Below are 13953 nucleotides of genomic sequence, written 5' to 3'. Positions count from 1 at the left end.
CATCGATAAGCAAGTCCATATCAAAGCTCTCAGTCTCCATCTGTCCACTGCGAAAGCACGCGCTCATCTAAATAGACCAATTCAATAAATTCCGTGTACTTCATGGCGCGCCCGTCGATCGCGCGGTAGTAGGTGAAACCTCGAGACGCGTTGTAATAGCTCAGCAAAGGCGTACGTTGGAAAGTGTGCTTTTATGCAATCCTACGTACTTCACTAACGCGCGTCAATAATAATCGCGCGTTGACTAACGCTTCATGTGTACTTGCTCTTACAGCAAAAACTAAATGAAGCGCCAGTAGTACCTGTCCCTGCGGAAGTTGAAACCAAGTTCTCCAACGTTCTAAAGAAAAATTCCGGATATTCCGTACTTTGTGGGATGTTTTGATGGACGATAACAGACAGAACAGCTGTAACAATATTTCTGAAATTACAAATTTTCACTTTGCACCAATTACTTCCTGTAAGAATGACGTAAGTTTTTAGAAGATTCGGGGTTGTGCAACTGTACTATGCGAAGGTTTGGTAGGTGTGGCGCCTTTAAATTTGTAAAAATTACCAACTGTCAGTATATAATTAGATCAACTATCAATTTGTCACTTCTAGTGTTGGTAACACTAACAAGTGCTTTTTTTCGGCTTGTTTTCATTATTTACATAAAAAACGACGTTCGCGTATGTTGAAAGCTTTGTTGAGGAAATTAGTTTAAAATGAAAAACTACATTTTCATCGTAGAAATAGTCTTTTATCATACACAATATTTAACGGTTTTATAAATATCAATATCTTAAATGTTGCACTATGGTGGTGGCCTAGAGACAGGAGCATTGCCATAACAGAATTCTGAAGCTAGTTTCTTTACAAAAAGTCTTATTTTAGAACTTTGGTTAAAAAACAAATTTTACTAGTGAAAAAAAAGGATTTCTTTCACAAATTTCTGCCAAACAATTAATTGAACTTATTAGGACAGTGGCTTTCAGACATTTACTAGAACAAATCTGCCGGATTTTTAGATTCAAAGGAAAAGGAGTACCTATCTATCAATGGCTACAAATGCAATACTTTTTGTTTTTGTCTTTCACGACAACATACTTATATGAAAGTATTCCTTCTTTAGTATTTTATTAATAAACAAGTAAGTCTATATATATAATAACTCCGAATATGGCCTGAAACTTTCAAAAACTGCTCTAGACATTGAAAACCTACTGTGATCGAAACAAGATCATGCTTCCCATTCCAAACATATTTTGTAATTCCTAAACCTAATAAATGGTAACTATTAAAGCACTTTAATCCATAATAAATCCCTACGTTCCTTCTGGCACGTTATATGACGCTTCTGCATACAGCATTATTTGGTACTCTGAGAGAAAAGTTTGAGAATCCCTGTACCACATACAAACAGTGTCTAAAAGAGAGAATGAGAGAATATAAATTATTAGCAGTAATGTTTTTTTTTTCAAAATAACTGCTGAGTAGGCTTGTATTACGTAATTTAGTTTTTATATGTAATTTCTGTGAGTTTAAAATTTCAGTTTTAGATCTGTTATATAGTTTTCTTGGAGCGGTAAGTAGTAAATTTCCATTCAAAAAAGGGGGAGCTCACACGAGCAGCCACACTGCATCACGAACGTATATTCCAAGAATGTCCTATTAAAACCTTCGATTTTCATTAGCTCATTACACATTAATTGAACATAAAAATAACAACAAACTCTTCACGAGCATTTATTTTTATCTGCTTCGGATTCTGAATTACAGGTACTTATAAAAGGAACTGTCATCCAACATTCACGGTTTAAAAAATATTCTACACCAACTTAAACTCTTAAGCTTCCCAACCCGTTGGATTCTAGGATAATTCTCGTTCGATAAATTTAACGATAACTTTAATTACCACTAGAGATACCATAAAATTTCATCAATTCCGGCCAACAGTAACAGAACTTCAGCAACGAATGAATTTCCTATTTAAAGAGAAAGGCGAAAAGATTTGCGTAGCGACAAGATGCACGCAAACCAACAAATGTTAGAACGATACCCACATAAACAAAATAACTTGAGAGTTCATATGCTACAATAAGGGTTTTGAAATTACATAATATCATATACAATACAAGCAATCAGACTGGCATTGAAGTAGACGTCAAATCCCTTCTCTATTGCATAACGATGATCTTCGAATCCTTTAATGCTGTTATCGATGATGGTACAACAAAGTCATATTTTGTCTCCCCACGCTTATCGTTTCTTGTCGAGCGGTTACTTACTTGAATACAAGCATCACTTTGTTCACGCACACATTATCACTACACTATTTAGTCAACCGAGTCCCGACCGCCACACCCTAGTGCCGACTGCGAGTAACTACTTTGCTCCCAGCAACCCTTGCGCTCACGCGCGAGCGAGCAACCGAGCAATAGCCGGTTACGAATGTTTGTACTACGCCACCAGGCTTGCCAACACGACTCCCAATCTAACAAATGTTGCCACAATGCATTCTATATTTCCAAAATTGTTCGATTTGATCTGTATATAATTTATTTACGTTCGTGCATTTTGTAAGGAATTCAATTGTATGTCTACGTACACTTTTATTTGGGTCTCCATTTTTACTTTATGTTTCATCTTCAATAATACTATTCCTTCAAAATTATACTATGTATGTATATATTTATTCACACTGCAATGGGTATATACCCGGTGGCAGTGGTAACTAATTACACTCAATAATGACAATAATAAACTTATTAATTAAAAATACAGTTAATAATAATACCAATAATTAATACAAATAATTAATACTAACAATAATTTATAATAATAATAATAATAATAATAATAATAATAATAATAATAATAATAATGTCCCGCACCGTGGCGTCGTGGTCTAAGGCATCGTGCCTAGGACTCGCGTTACGGAATGCGCGCTGGTTCGAGTACTCATGGGGGAAGAAATTTTCTCATGAAATTTCGGCCAGTGTATGGGACCGGTGCCTACCCAGCATCGTGATGCACTTGGGGAGCTACGATAGGTAGCGAAATCCGGTTACGCAAACCAGCTATAACGGCTGGGGGGGCTCATCGTGCTAACCACACGATACCTCCATTCTGGTTGGATGATCGTCCACCACTGCTTCGGCATGTGGGTGTGAGACCAGCAGTCGGCTGGTCGGTCTTGGACCTTCGTGTGCTGTAGCGTCACGGATTATTATTATTATTATTATTATTATTATTATTATTATTATTATTATTATTATTATTATTATTATTATTATTATTATTATTATAGGGAATATCCTAAATTAAATGAAGCACGATCACTTAAAATAACATTTAAAATAAATCTAATTTGTATCTTAAACCTAGGTTCGAACTAAAACCCACGAGTATGATATGTTCATATCTGCACAAGTACCTTTCCACATTACACTCATTTCGCTGTCAACTCACTCACTGCACTGGAACTACGACACATTTCACTGATTCTATCCTGATTTCACTAACATTTCAAAAACATTTCACTGTTCAAATACTTTGCACTGCCACTATAAACTATAAAGCTTCCCTGACAGGAACACGTTTCACTGACAACATAATTCTTCACTGATACAACACTTCAATAGCAAAATATCATTTACATCCTTTACATACTGTGTATAATTACCGTCTATTAGTAAAGTCCTTAAGCCTATTTTTAAATACTATCAATAAGCACTAGAATTTAAATTACTGAACAAGCAATCCATTTCTTCTGGATCGTTTTTATCCTTAAGCGTGAGAGTCGAACTACAATTTTTCATGTTCCATAGTTGTTGTTTAGTCAACTGTACGAAGACAGGTGTGAACCTCACAAGTGATACCAAGAATACACCACTTAGACACAATTAGGCCAGAAGATAATGGGGTAGGATGGCCAGTTTGTTTCCCCCTCCATTGCATACATTGCCGATTAGCAACATATTACACTAATTTCATGGTTCTGGATTGTACTGTACTCCAACCAGGAGAAAGCCTCAGGGGAATGAGACGCAGCAGGGTTATGCTATGAATCAATGTTGATGTCATAAGCTCACACACGTGGGTACACGCATCTCCATTGCCTAACTCTCAAAGCACAAACGATAACACTGATACACACATATTTATACTACACCAGTTATAAAATTAGATCACGGTTAATTTCTTGGTCTTTTAATCCCTCCATACAGGAAATAACAAATGCAGGAGAGCGCATGTTTTTTAAACTGACGTTATAACGATAATATTATCTATCTACTTTGCTCCAATAGATGACGCAATAGTAAGCATATTCCTTTCACGGTTAATCTCCTGGTTGGAGAACAGTATTTATTCATTACTCTGATGGTAACTGGCAATGTTTATACAGAGCGTTCAATTTAAGAGGGTGCGCCATGGACAGCTACAGAATACGTTAGAAACGATATACCTCCGTTTTAACGCATTTGTCCAGAGATTTCACCATGCAACCTTAAGGAGCACTCCGATGTCTATACTCTGGATGGCAGTAAAGATGTTCATCATCAGCTCTTCCAAAGTGTGTGCATTGTTTTCGTACACAATAAAACACTCTGGTAAGATCTGGAGATCTTGGAGGCCATAGTACTGTAGATATGATTATGTCGCCAAAAAATGTCCTCAGCGTTATGGTTGCGCCTACTGTATAACAGGTCGCATCGTCTTGCTGTATCAAGAAGTCACATTCATCCATTTCCAATAAGACTATATGAACTACTCGACAATGGCATGGCAGGCCTTAGCATTCAAGGTTGTTTTAAGAACAGTGCCCGATTTTTCGTCGCCTTGATATGACACATCAGACGCCAATACACTCGTATTTTCAGAATATCCAGATGAGATTCGATTAAATCACACATAAAATAGTCTGAGATCGTGTTCAAATGCAAACTCCTCCTGCTTGGTTACTAATTAAATTATGATGTAGGAATACATATTATTATTATTATTATTATTATTATTATTATTATTATTACAAACAAAATATACACATAGTTATATTAAGTTACATACCGGTACTCTTCAACCAGCGGTCCCCTTTTAAATTTGACATTTCTTCACCAGGCATAATTAGGAACATTAAATTCAGACTTTGAGATGAGCAGGGCATGTAGCACGTATGGGCGAATCCAGAAATGTACAGTATATAGAGTGCTAGTTGAAAGGCCGGAGGAAAAAAGACCTTTGGGGAGACGTAGATGGGAAGATAATATTAAAATGGATTTGAGGGAGGTGGAATATGATGATAGAGATTGGATTCATGTTGCACAGGATAGGGATCGATGGCGGGCTTATGTGAGGGCGGCAATGAACCTGCGGGTTCCTTAAAAGCCATTTGTAAGTATTTACACCAAATTAAGTAAGTAAAACATAAAAACGGAAGAAGAATTCGGGGCAGAAGAAGATACCAGATGATAGACGACATTAAGATATATGGATCGTATGCGGAGACGAAGAGGAAGACTGAAAACTGGAAAGATTGGGGAATGCTGGGTATGCAGTGGAAGACCTGTCATTTGGCAGAACACTACGTACGTACGTACATGTATGTATGTATGTATGTATGTATGCATGCATGCATGCATGTATCTTGATCGTGGGCGCCAGAGTACTAAAAAGCAAAGCAAAAATATCTGGTTGCTTTCATTCCAATATTCTGGTTACTGTTTGTCTGAGTGTACAATAAATTAAGAATTTAGACACACTTTTTCTCACAGATTAGTACAACTTTTCGTTATCTCTCTTCCCCCTCTCCGTAAACTGTGACGTTGCACAGCGTCAGAAATATAATACAAGATCAGTAAGTACTCGGCTTCTTCACTAACACATGAGTGTAATGAACAGGCAAACAGCCTGTCCAGGGAACATGTAGCCTATCGTTTTTGTCATTTAGATTCTGAAGCTTCAAATATCATTATAATTTTAGGGAATTTAATCCAATTTGGCGTCTTTCTCATTACATACATACATCTCGTTATGTTATAGAACTGTATGTTAACTGACTACAACATCCATCTGCCAATTTTCTGAAAACCACAATTACTTACTGCATGTACCGTAAGAAAATTGGAATCATTTCTTCGTTTAAATAAATGTTCTCATTTCGCTAGTTCATTTAAGAAAATGCTGTGCTAGTCCTGACATCGATAGGCCAGTCTTTATAATTAAACGAAGAATGATCTCCCCAAGCTTTGTACTCTATTCTCCGTTGCACAATCATATTGTGATGCCGCCAAATATAGGCCTACCTACGTAAATTTCAATATTTTCACGGAAATTGTTTTCACCATCACTGATAACGAAAAATTGGTTTAGTCTTCTTCTTTAGACTCTTTCACTTTTCGCTTTCCGTATACTTAGCTGCTTATAAAGTAAAACATAGGATTTCATTATAAACGAGTAATAACTTAGTCATATTAATCTTGTATAATAAAATTAATTAGCAGTGAAAATATTACACGTGATTACAGTACATATAAATAGCTGCTTCATGTAAATTTGCGAGTGTGTGCGCGTTTAAAGTGTATCAATATGTGCTTGTTGAGCGAGATAATGGAGATCGAATTTAATGCAAGTAAGAGTAGGCTAAAGTAACTGAAAAATTAGAAACTAAATTGTTTCAGAATGCATAATGAGAAAGTATATTTCACCCTGATATTGTTTATTTTATCATTACCGAAGTGGAGCATTTACTCGGGGACGAAAGGGGTCGAGCCACCGGGCGCTTGCATGCCGATCCGGAGTTGCGCTCGGGCGTGGGTTCGATACGCGCTTGGGCTGATTACCTTAAGGCGAATGTCAGGTAATCTATGGCGAATCCTCGGCCTCATCTCGTCAAGTATCATCCCGCTATCACCAATCTCATCGACGCTAAATAACCCAGTAGTTGATACAGCGTCGTTAAATAATTTAAAAAACCAACTCTTGGGAGTACATATCGTTTTTACTTAGTAGTCACGCTTCAGATTTATCCTCTCATTTAAATCAAATGCGATTCCGTTTGTACGTAACTTGGCTTGGCAGAAATTAAAGTTAAGAGGAAACTGATGTAGAGCATGAATTCCACTTGATAACGGCTTGTAAGACTACACATGAAATGATTCAGTATATTTAACGAATTAGCACATACTGCGAAAAAAATAAGCACTGTATTTACATTTCTATGTCACATGTAACATCACTCAGCTTCTGGAAACTTTTCTTAGCACGAGGACAGAGTATACAAAATTAATATCGTACTGGCTCTATTCGTTGTGAAGCTATGTTTTCTTTTCAGTTTTTTCCCCTCTTGAGGCCTCAATACCTTTTTAAGCCACGTCGCAGATGAATGCAAAACTACCACACTTACGAGAAGGGGGTAATGAAAATCTGAAATTCCTTGCTTTTTCATTGAAACTTACAACTTTTTGTGTGCTAAACAACAATATGTACCTATAAAATCTAAAATTTGGTATTAGGTTTTTAAAAAAGCAAAAGCGGGCCCAAATTTGACAATTAGCTCCCCGTATATAACTATTTACACTCCAAATTTCACGAGAGGATCCCTGCGAGGGGAGTACGATCCTTGCGGGGTAAGAGGAGAGAGTAAGCCAGTAACTCAGCGTTCTTGAAGGAGCAGGTGGATGGGAGTGGTGTCATTGGTCGGATGGGACAAACAAGGCTGACATTGGCCGGCCGGTTTCGTGTTAGGGATAGATTATAAGAGTGGGGAAAAAACTTTCATTCCTTGACCGGATCTTCTCGTGAAATGCGGACTGTACAAGAATTGATACAACTCAGTTTTTTTTTTAAGTTCTTTTATTAGATTCACAAGAAGATGCATCACAAAATGGCCTCATTTGATTTTTAATATGCTAAATAGTCTGTTTGAGATCTGTACAAAATTTCAGCTTCCCATCATTGATAGTTTGTGTTGTATGAATTTGTAGTGAGCACGGTGACCAAAAAAGCAATTTACGGAAAAACACAACTAAAGAATCGATACAAACTTTCACTTGAAGGGCCAGGCTATGCATGTTGTGGGCTTACTGTATATACTACATTTTTTACATTTTCTACCTATTATTATAACTATTTCTTACCAATGTTTATTATTGTCACACTAACATTACTTATCCAACTTTCATTATTTACTTTCATGTTGTTTTATGGTCTAGATATTAATGTAATAACTATGTAAGCAATTGTATTCAATTAGAATTAGAGTCTGGCTGGGCGGAAGAGAAGGCCTACTGGCATTAGCTCTGACAGATTAAATAAATAAATTATTATTATTATCATTATTATTATTATTATTATTATTATTATTATTATTATTTTGAGCAGTTCCTCACAGTTTTTATATGATTTACAAGTCTAGCCTTCTATTTGCTAATCCTGCTCTTGATTTGTGTATATATACAACCACATGTCTACACTTTTGATCAAAACAATTTTCAAGCATGTCTGACAAAAACTGAAGGAATCATCTTCTGCTACCTAGTGAATAAAACGAAAAAGTATTGGAGCTGCCACTACTGAAGAATGAAATTATATAAAATAAACAACAGAAATCAGATTGACAATGCGGTACATTTGAAACAAATGAGATTGGAAAATGAAGTGCGCATATATTTTTAAATATCTGGCTAACAGAGTTTTAAAAATGGCATCAGTAAATGTCATAGCATTGAGTTAGAGGTTTAATTTCATTTGTTATATATTCTCTACAATGGTAAGATTATTTTAAGCGAAAAAAAAAAAGTTTAAAAAAAAATTGAATTTTAGTCAAATTTCAGTATCCTCTTCCCTTAAGATAAAGAAATCTATCGGAGAAGTTTGTGATACATCAATTTAGGGGCTGAATTAAGGGGAGTCTGTACTGCCTAGCCCAGCAATGTAAATTTCATCTAATTTAGGTGCACTTTTCTCAGGACTTACATAAGATACACATTTGAAATTTTTAGGGGTTATTCTTCAAGTATCATTGTATGTAACAGGCTAAAATTACGGTCTTTATCTTTTATTAAAACACATTTTCAATTTTTTTCACCAAATTCAGAGTACCAGACTCCCCTTAATTCAGAAGTCATAACTCAAGTAATAAATTATTACATTCTTCAGAAACATACGAACATAATGTGCGGTCAAGTCATAAGTTGAACTTGCAAACCAAATGGAGTGTAAAAATTCTAAATTAGAGAGCATTTGACAAAATACATGAAACTGTGATAAAAATTCAATTTTGCAGTTCGCAGCATTCTTGAAATAGTTGACACAGTATACTTCTTAGCTGTAGTCCCAACAATTTACAAGTAGAACGTTTGCCATAACAGCATAAACATTAAATAGCCCTTAAAACTACAGCACGATTATCACTACCAGGATTTAAAAGGCCGGAAATGAAAGATTACAAGGTATTAGAACGTTTGCCATAACAATCATAAACTTTAAATAGCTCTTTAAAACTACTGCTCGGTTATCACTACCAGGATTTAAAAGGCCGGCAATGAAAGATTAACAAAAAGCTGGTTACAACTGACAAAAAATGTTTCCCCGAAGGCAAATTTGAAGCTGTTGCCCACTGGTCTGCTCCGTTTCGATGTGAAAGTAACGGTAGGGCAGTTCGCGAAGAAAGTTAGACACGCATAAATCAAAATCGATCGAAAGTCGACGTCTCTGATGATCTGCTTGAAATAAACTCAAGTATTATTTCAATGTACCGAAGTACATATGATATTTCCATGCAGATATTCTGCGTCATCATACGATGAAAGAGTAATGGAACGGAGAAAAATTCTCTCCGGCGCCGGGATTTGAACCCGGGTTTTCAGCTCTACGTGCTGATGCTTTATCCACTAAGCCACACCGGATACAACCCCGGCGTCGGACAGAATTGTCTCTGATTGAGTTCCAACTCTTGGGTTCCCTCTAGTGGCCGCCCTCTGCACTACGTCATAGATGTCTATGAACATAGGACCGAGGGAACCCAAGAGTTGGAACTCAATCAGAGACAATTCTGTCCGACGCCGGGGTTGTATCCGGTGTGGCTTAGTGGATAAAGCATCAGCACGTAGAGCTGAAAACCCGGGTTCAAATCCCGGCGCCGGAGAGAATTTTTCTCCGTTCCATTACTCTTTCATCGTAAACTCAAGTAGTTTGCTATTACTTTCATATTTAGTTGAGACTATGCGCTGTTTTTCTTATGAACGAAAATACAGCATCCTTTTTTCTAAATTTACACAAAACAGAACTGGAGGAATGGTATAATGAAATGTCATTAAACAGCAAATATAACCTATACAGTGACTGCATGGCCTAAGAAAGTGGTATTCAACCTTTTTTCCTTCGCGTACCCTCAGATAAAATGTCTTATCAATTTTGTACCCCTAAAACCTTCGGTGCATAATTATAGTTATACATGACACAAAGTATAATGAAGTGGTAAAATAAACAAATTTATTAATTTCTATTATACAGAGTGTATCAAAACTCGACGGAAAGACTTAAGCAATGGATTCCTCACATAGACAAAAGAAAAAAAAAGTATTACAATATGGGTCCAGAAATGCATATTTACAGAGCTATCAGACTTACCAGTTGGAGCGCTCTGTTAAAGTATCAGATGAAATGTTCAAGTGAACTCCTCATGCCTGAATACAGACCTCTGCTCGTCTTCGCACTGAGTGTCGAACACGATCAAAAATGTCTATTGTAGTGCGTATTGTCTGTGAGGCTTCCACACTGCATGCACGGAGAGTTAGTTCATCACGCACAGCAGTCGAATACACCAAAGACTTTAAGTGTTCCCGAAGGTAAAATTCCAGTGGGTTTAAATCAGGAGAGCGTGGTGACCAAGCAATTGGTCCACCTCTACAAATCCAGCGCCCAGGATAATGTGCGGGTAGAAAGACTGAAATGTGCGGGAACATCATCATGCACTGTCGACGGGATGCTAGTGTAATGTCTTCCAAGTAATCATGCAAAGTACTGCGTAAGAAATCTCTGTAGTTCTGTCCAGTAGGCTTATTCGGAAGAACGTAGGGTCCCAACAAGCAATCACAAACATGTCTGCCCAGGTTTTAATGAAGAACCTCTGACGTGTCTCGCATTTTAGTCCAGCGATCAAGGCATCTCGGGATGCACTAAGATTAATAAAAGTTCGGATAACTCTGTAATTATGCATTTCCAGATCCATGTTGTAATACACTTTTTTTCTAGTTTCATTTTAGTTTCATTTTGGTTTCATTTTGGAGATGCCGATAAGCTCACTGTATTATAATATCAATTTTTGTTTTCCACCTGTGCTTATCTTAATATTTGGATTTATATGAACGTTTTCGACACTCGGTGTGTGTCATCTTCAGATATGGGGTCTATGTCATTGTGTGTTGTGAAGACCTAGCTTCTTAATTATGTTGTGGGTTGTTCACTTGTGTATGACCTTTCATGATTTCTTAATTTAGCTAAAATTACTATAAGTAGTGTGTGGTTGGTTGTTATGATTCTGTTAAATTCTATCTTTTGAAAACTCATATAGGACAATAGAAAATTATGTTAAAACCATTATTATGACACATAAATATAAACAAGTAAAATATATACACTATAAAAACACTGTAAAACACTGTATACACTATATCACTTTTATCACATATATGGTTGGCTGTGTTGGCCTGTTATATCGTTAAAATTGGGTTGTTTTTACTGTTCTTGGTAAAAACTGTCTTTTTGACGCACTTTCACTGATTTTCCATAGTATTGTATATTGGAGTTTTTGATGTTGTTCAAGTTGACTACTGTGAATCGTGGATGCTGTTATTGAGTACTATATATGAGGAATCCATTCCTTAAGTTATGTCGTCGAGTTTTAATACACACTGTATATAACAAATGAACAAGGTAACACCTGTTACAGGAAAGCAAACTTCACCTATTATAGGAGAGCAAACTTAACTGATTGATTAAATATTATATACATTATTTATTGATACAGTTCTGACCTATTAATAAGATGACAGCTGGTTTCCAGCATGCTAGAACCTAAATTTCGGAATGTAAAAAGAAGTGTAATTCGGTTTTATGTTTTCTCCCAATTTCTGAAAAGTATTTCAAAATCTGTACCCTGAAATTTTGCAAGTGTCATTTGATTATTTACAAATAGCAATTTAATTCTTATGCCCAGGTCTCTTTGCTGCTAACTCTGAACCTGGCCCCGACCATTCAATGTTTATCATGAAATAATAATGTAGGCCGCTATATCCTTTCTAAAATATTACGTACGCCCTAGCATGTATTTTGTATAGCCCTACGGGTACGCGTACACCTGGTTGAATACCACTGGCCTAAGGTCATCAGCCTGTCACGCAGGTGATCTGCGGTTCGAGTTTCGGTTTGGCCGGGTGACAGTTATGGCGGACAAGATCGCAGTTAGGAGTTTTCTCCGGATCTTTTCGTTTCTCCATTTATTGGCTTCAACATCACTACGGCCGATCTTCATTCCATTCTCATCTTCATAGCATTTCTCTGATCACTGGGTGGTAAAGTACGGAGGGTGTTCATATAGAGATATGTGGGGATGGCTTCATGAAACCTAGATACAAAGCGAACGTCATCTCATCACACAGTCGACTAGTGTGGGTGAGAATACGCCCAGCCGGGACACAGTGTATCAAAAACAAATCTTGCTCGACAAAATTAATAACGTCTTTCTTATCCAACAGATTTTTATGAAACTCTGTACAGGAATTACAGGTAGACAAACTATAATTACGTTTGTGTAAGAGAAACTACCCCTTTATAAGAAGTGATTTGAGATAAAATAACTTCTCTCTTATCTAACAGATTTTTATGACACTTTCTACAGGAGTTACAGGTAGCATATTTTTTGTGCACAAACTCTGATTACGTTTGTGTTAAAGGAACTATCCCATTTACAGAGAATGGTCATCATCTTCCAAACGTGTTAGGCCACATGGGCTGTTACGGACTCGATCCATCTTTTTGCGGGATGTCCTATTGATCTTTTCCCTGGAGGTCTGTAATGGAGGATTATTTTTAGGATTTTGCTGTTATTCATCCTGTTGACATGGTTTATCCATTTTTTCTCTGTGTTCCTGTACATTCTAATATCGATTCGATCTGGAGTTCATTGAGGACGTCTTAATTTCTCTCAGAAATCGCATCTCAGCCGCGGTTATTCGGGTTTCATTTCTTTTCCTAATAATTGTCCATGCTTCACAACCGTCAAAGTCAAAACTGGACGCGCTAATGTTTTGTAAAGACTTAAGGCTGGTTCACAATAGACCGGAAACGAGAATCGGAACGAAAACGGTAAAATTGTTAAAATGTGTACATCTAAATGTGAGCATTCACAATTACCGAAAAGCTTGCCGGAGCCAGGGATCGGGAACGGAGAGTTGGCCAAGTTTCAACTTTGGCGTTCACGTTTCCGATTACAGCCCACTAGATTCATTCTATTGCCATCTAAAAGCTATTTTGTCGTCGTGTATTTTGTAGCAAGAAGACCGTGACATAACCTATGTATGCATTATTTTGTTCTGTGCTGTGCATCATGGACCAAGTTTTATTTGATGAGATTCTAATATTGAGTGTTGAGGAAAATCCTCACGTTTACAATAAGCGGCGCGCCTCGTATAAAGATGAGAAAATGAAGGAGAATACGTGGCTTTCAATAGCTGCATCTTTGAACACCGATCGCAAGTGAATTATATTTTATTACTGTATTGGTTGTATTACACACTACATATTCATGCTTCAATTCAATAACTACTGTTGTGTTCATTTTTGTTCTATTACAAATGTTTCTTCTCTAATAATTTTACGTTATGGTAGACTTAAAATAGGTTGTGATAATAAAGATGCATGGGCATATTTATAGTACCGTACCTAATGAAATGTTTCAGTTGAAATTTC

At 36.7% G+C, this 13953-nt stretch overlaps 1 protein-coding gene across 4 annotated transcripts in view; it reads right to left on the bottom strand.

The window, feature by feature from the left end:
• Positions 1–13953, bottom strand: part of Gbeta13F (guanine nucleotide-binding protein subunit beta-1) — a 191752-nt gene that overhangs the window by 150393 nt on the left and 27406 nt on the right. Inside the window, exon 1 of one of the 4 annotated variants that reach the window (XM_069835234.1) lies at positions 2271–2423. The exons of the other annotated variants lie outside the window; for them this stretch is intronic. The gene's annotated coding sequence lies outside the window, so the exon portion shown is untranslated. Of the gene's footprint in view, positions 1–2270; positions 2424–13953 lie in introns of those variants that run through there. 4 annotated transcript variants of the gene reach the window in all.

Source organism: Periplaneta americana, chromosome 1 (assembly GCF_040183065.1).
Source record: "Periplaneta americana isolate PAMFEO1 chromosome 1, P.americana_PAMFEO1_priV1, whole genome shotgun sequence".
Taxonomy (NCBI): Eukaryota; Metazoa; Arthropoda; class Insecta; order Blattodea; family Blattidae; genus Periplaneta; species Periplaneta americana.
This window is presented reverse-complemented; position numbering and strand designations above follow the sequence as displayed.